This window comes from Suricata suricatta, chromosome 17 (genome assembly GCF_006229205.1).
Source record: "Suricata suricatta isolate VVHF042 chromosome 17, meerkat_22Aug2017_6uvM2_HiC, whole genome shotgun sequence".
Taxonomy (NCBI): domain Eukaryota; kingdom Metazoa; phylum Chordata; class Mammalia; order Carnivora; family Herpestidae; genus Suricata; species Suricata suricatta.
In genome coordinates, this window is record NC_043716.1 from 31,685,442 (window position 1) to 31,691,716 (window position 6,275).

The window sequence follows — 6,275 nt, forward strand, 5'->3', positions numbered from 1 at the left end:
AACATATAAATTATTGAAATAGTTTACTCTGGCAAAGAGACTTTCCATGGCTGCCACTGCCCAAGTGCTCACCAAGCTCCAGGTAAAATGTCAGCACGTTGACAAGCACGAGTCTTGGAATGAAATTATAAAGCCATGTTATGTCACCTCCCATTGGTTTTACCCATTTATTTGGTGAGGCTATGTCTTCTCCCACCCCTCTAGAAAATTCAGGCACATCAAGACATTCTTAATAATTCTTCAGTGATAAAATATTGTTTCAACTTGAGAACTGAAATATCCACTTCATGTGTTCAAAATTCTAAACATCCTTATAATTAAGCCTTCTGCTCGTGCTTGTTTCGGCAGCATGTATGCTGAAATTGGAATGATACAGAGAAGATTAGCGTGGCTCCTGTGCAAGGATGACACACAAATTCATGAAGCGTTCCCTATTTTAATGGGTGATGGGCATTCAGGAGGGCACTTCTGTGATATGCGCTGGGTGTTGTATGTAAGTGATGAACCATGGGGATCTATCCCCAAAACCAAGAGCACGTGTACACACTGTATGTTAGCCAATTTGACAATGAATTTTATTTTAAAAAATAAAGGAAACACGTATCTTAAAAAAATCAAGGATTCTGCTGTCTCCCCAAACTCTTCTTTCCCCCTCATCTCTATGAAAACCTAGAGCAAAGAAATAAGGCTGACCTCTGGTCCCTTTCCCCACCACCATTTTATCCTTCAGTTATATCTGTTAACTAAAGTTTCTGACCTCCTTGGGTTAAAACATGGGGAATAAAGAGAGGAAAAAGTTAAGGAAAGTTATTACTGGAAAGATGGCTTTTCTCCAGAGCTGGCAGATGTCTAAACTGACCATTTCTCCCTTGGCGCTCTCAGGGAATCTGTGAGTTGCCACCCTGCAGTTCCCTTGATCTCTTTTCTAGTTGGTCTGATCATTTATTTTATTTTTACTCTCTGAAAATTGGGTGATGCCTTCAGTTTATCACTGCTGATGATTATATGCACCTCTAGGCAACCCTCTGACTCTAACTTTATCGTATCTATCACTGGTCCATGACAAAAACTCATGCATTCTTCGCCCTGATCTATATTGGGACTACAGACTCAGTGCAGTCATTTCTATGTCTCTTATCGATTGCTACTCAGGCCATGTTTTACACTATCTGTTGTTCAGCCAGGAATCAGACACCAGATCAGTGTGTGTGTTAACTCTGGGTCGTCCTGATGAAGCCCTTTTCATGGGCAAAAATGAAGGACATGTATAATCTACCCCTTCCCTTGAAATGGGTTGGAGAGCTCTATGTCCACCAGCAACATCCACTTTACAACATCGTTTTTATTTAAGTCCTCAGTTCATTTACATCTGCTTGATGTGGATGAGGAGCTGAGAATGGTCATAAACCATCTAATCTCTTTTCAAACACAGCTTCCTGTGAATTCTTCATTGTTAAGCTTACTTTGATGTTTGATACCTATTTGCTCACATCCTAGGAGAGAACTCCACTGGAAAATACCAACACTTAAAGCAATTCATTTCTCAAATTACTAATCCTTACCCAATTCTATGTCTTCATTCTTGATCCATTCTCTCAACTTCTCTAGTTACCGACTTCACTAGTTAAAGAATAATTATATTCTCGAACACTTCAAATAAATGTATATTTCTTTCAGACCATTCATGATATTATAACTATGATTTCTAGGTCTTAGCTTCATTTATTTTTTCATTCATGTAAAATATTTCCCCCCTCAGGTCATCCTATGTGCAAGCCACAATGCTGAACATCAGGACATTGAGGGTCATCAGACTATAACCCAGACACAAAGAGACAACACAATTGTTAAAATGATGAGAAAAGTATTTGAGAGAAACTCAAATGACACAGAAGGATCAGGAGTTACTAGAGGAGAGGGTGCATGAGCAGAATCTTCAAAGAGCAATAGAAGTTGAGGAGTAGACAGCCATTCCAGAGAGAAAGGAAAAATATAGGTCAAAGCAGAGAGGCAAGAGAAGGGATGGAATAATGATTAGCCAAGGATGGTTCACTATACATGGAACACAGGGGGTATAAGGCAGGCCATGTTGATCAATGAGCTGAACAAGTATACTGAGGGTACATCTTACAGGAGTTTGTATACCTGCTAAAGTTTCAAATTTATGTTGAAGGCAATTGGAAACACCAAATTCTAAGCAAAAGTGTTCTGTATTTCTAAATCTGTATTAATATTTAGATTTTAGAAAAATCATTCTAACTGAAGAGCTACTAAAAATTAGGAGGTAATTAAACATTATGACAAAGCACTGACATTCTCCAAAAATTAAGATTGAAAGGACACAGGTCTGAACTAAACTGACTCCATGACAGCCTTCAATTTTCCCCTCTGACCTTGGAGGTCTAAGTGTCAGGTTTCTCAGAATCATTAGACAATAAAAGGGCACAGATTGCTCAACCAGCGACCACCCTAGTAACACCCAATCAGAAGCGGCCAGCTAATATGCTTAACTTTCCTAAGGGCAGGCCTAGAGATAGAAGCTATAGATAATCACTTATTGCTTAAGGCTAGTTACACCTTACATGGGGTCCTTGGCCCACTCTGTAATTGGTTATTTTCAAAGATACTCTAAATGTTGTAATTGGGTCCCACCAAAGGTAACAAACACTCTAAACAATGTGTATGGTTAAAGTTGCTGCCAATGCTGTTACCCGATAATGATTGGATTACTGTACCTATGTCTCAATTTCCTGTAACTCCCCCTTCCCAAAACCCATAAAAACCCTGCTCAGCCCTTGTTCAGGGCTCACAGCACCAATCCACTGTGCTGGTGAAGTCTGTGAGCCCGAGCTCGAGCCCGTAACAAAGCCCTTTGCTTTTGCATGCATGACTCGGTCTCCCTGGTGGTCTCTGGTTTGGGGGGATGATATTGTGATCTGAGCATAACAAGATCTCATACACATAAATGAAAAGTCAGACATTACAACAAGAAAAAGAAGGGTATTGAAAAGATACTAATTTTTGCCAAAAAATCAAGGAAGCAAATTAAAAATGAAATGTGATTTTTCATCCATAAGAAAAATTCTGTAATGTCAACCATGATGAGCATTAGGGAAAAAGATCTCTTACGGTATTGTGGGGGTGCAAATTGGTAGAGCCATTTTAGAAGACAATTTGGTAGTATCTATTAAAACTGAAAATGTGCATACCCTGTGACTCAGCAGACCCTCTTCTAAATGTCTTGTGTGTACAAGGATAGCACAAGGAGGTTCAGAACTGCTTTGTGTGGCACAGTAAAACCTTGGAAACTATTGTAAAGAGATGCTTTCAGAAACAAGTGGGATAACTAGATTACACAGCTGAGAACAAAAGACATGAAGTGCCTCTCACTCTCTAAGTACAGAGAATACAGAGGTCCATCCCTCTCCCCCAGAGCCAACACAGAGACAATAGGTCGATAGAACAGACATGTGACACCTCCTCCCACCCCACGGTCATATCAAAATAACTGGGAAGAAGAGGTTCTTCCAGTTCCCATATCCATGAAAAGAAAGGCCCTGAGAATCTCTGGGGACAGTCTACAAGAAAGGGAGACAGATTTTATCTCTGGATAGATTTCTGCTTAGTCACTAGAGAGTCCCCACTCCAGATGCAAGGGATCTGCATGCAGCACAGCAAGGTAGCCCACTGGGGGCAATGACAACCCACTCCAGTCCACATTCCTATAAGTCTAGAAAGCAGATCCCACTTTGTCTCACTAGACTCAGAGTCCAGGGGCCACAGATGGGAAGGAGATGGAGCCCCATCTGCAGACTGCTAAGGTGTGAAGCCATAGAGATGTGCTCTGAGTTTAACTGTCGGAGACTGTTACCATTTCCCACAATGAAATCAGTGAGCTGGGAAAGTGCTTACAACCAACTCAAGAGAGGATCTCCAAGTTAAACTCTTAAACAGATGAGGTGTTTTATCTTCCTTTCTCCTTTTGGTGAACACCAGGAGAAGAAGGAAAATGAAAAATGGGGCCACATGGATGATGAGGGTTCATGGGTGATCTATTCTGTCTCCCTCAGCCAAGGCTAAATGCTTAGAGCCGCATGCTGGTCTGAGAGCAGTGGGAAGGGACATTGCTTTGAATAGAATATGAGATTATGGTGATAAAACATACATTACTGAGTCTTAAAGAACTGAAGTGTAACTGGTTTAATAACAGAATGGGACTTCAGTGGCTCAAATGAGCTGTCATTAAAGGATCCCACTACTCAGCAGGAGGGGACAGAAGGAAGCTTGACAGAGCACTGCTATTGTAGTTATTGAAAAAAAAAATACTCTCATACCCAGGGCAAACTGAGACTTCTTTTTAAATAGTTATACTAACGAAATGTCTCACACTAAGAGAAAGGATAAATCTGTATGTACATACACTGTGAATTCAGATAGCATATGTGGTAGTTCAAGGGAATGCAGTGGCTCAAAATTATCAATACAGATACTTCAAAAACATGTTGGCTGAAAAAGAAGCGAAAAACAGTGCAGACATGAGACATGTTATACACTTTCCCTGGACATAGATATAGACGTATAGATACAAAATGTAATTTTTGGAAGAGGACCCCTTAAATGCATGTTAGTTCTTAGGGATAAGAAATATATACATATTGAAAGGTCAAAGTCAAAAGATGCCTGGGTGGCTCAGTCAGTTGAGCGTCATGCTTCGGCTCAGGTCATGATCTCACAGTTCGTGGGTTCCAGCCCCGCATCGGGCTCTGTGCTGACAGCTCGCTCAGAACCTGGAGCCTGTCTTCAGATTGTGTCTCCCTCTCTCTCTGACCCTCCCCTGTTCTCACTGTCTCTGTCTCTCAAAAATAAATAAAAAACACAAAGTCAAGACAATGTGCTTTCTTTATTAAAAAGAGGCAATATATTCAGACACTGCTTGTATAACCTAAGCAACTTATGAAAAGAATTTTACTAAACACTAGACAAAAGCTAATTCTGTGTGATGGATACTTGAATAACTGTTATTTTCTTCCTTGTATCTTTTTATATTTTAAAATAACTTTACCCTCTTACAAAGTAAGAGAAAATAACAGGAAAATCAATTCATAAGAAATTTAAAAAATCAACATGCAACATGATTAACTCATTAGAGTTACATAAATTCTAATAAAAATAAGGAGGTATTATCTCCCAACATATTTATTTAATTATAATAATGAAAGTGCTTATATACAGCACATAGTAGTTTATTTTGTCTTGTTCCTCTGGAAGGAATTTGGCAAGATGTATCATGAGACTTTTTGGAAAATTTATGACAATGTATGCATAAAGCATTTTCAAAAGATTATCTAGTAAAATGTTGACTATATTAATATCAGACTCTGGATTTTGGGTGATAGTTGTTTATCTGTATGTTTTTCTTTATAAAAGCGTGTGCTATTTATATCATAAACTATACACATATGTACACACATCTTTAAATTTTCTACTCTTTCATTTAGTAATTCTACAAGTACGAATCTACTGTAAGGAAATAAGAAGAGACTTCCTCAAGATTTAGTACAAAGATATCCATGGCAACATTATTCATAACAGCTAAAAATTGGAAACAACCTCCATGCTCAACAATAAGAGAATGTTTAAATACATTATAAAACAACCATATGATAGAATAGAAAGTAGCCTTTTATAAAAATGATGCTTTCAAAACACACTGAATTGTATGTAGGGAATTCTTAGGATGCAGGGTTATGAGAAATAGAAAAAGGAAGACAAATAGGGATGAATTACCAGGCAGTCCCAGGGGTCTAACCAAGCTTGAAATCTACACATTCTTGGAGGCACCGACTAGCCTGGCTGCACGACTTTTCTCAGCTAGAACTCGGCACCCCAATCACACAAGCACACCAGACAGGCACCCTCTGGAAAGCTAATTCTGTGACAAATGAACTCTGGGTCTTCCAGGGCTTTAAGATTCAGTTTACAATCACCCTTCCCTTACAAGCACCATGTTCTCCATCACCAGAAGGTCCTTCTGGACATTCTTCCCTGGGACATCCTCTGCCAGCAAACTTCTGCTGTCATAGGCAGGGAACAAGCCACTGATGTTTGTAGGACAATGCTTAGAGTTGAGGGTAAATGGAAGAACTTTGAGAGTGCTCTGATTCACCCCCTTACAGTCTGCTTGGAGGAGTTCTCATACGATCACTATTACATGTGTATTCTGGAACAGGTGTGTATATATATATATATATATATATATATATATATATATATAT

The 6,275-nt window shown here is 39.2% G+C and overlaps 1 non-coding gene across 1 annotated transcript; it reads left to right on the top strand.

Moving 5' to 3' along the window:
* Positions 1–332: 332 nt before the first annotated feature.
* Positions 333–439, top strand: LOC115283074. The gene has a single exon (XR_003904894.1). It is a non-coding gene; the product is annotated as a U6 spliceosomal RNA (small nuclear RNA).
* Positions 440–6,275: the final 5,836 nt, after the last annotated feature.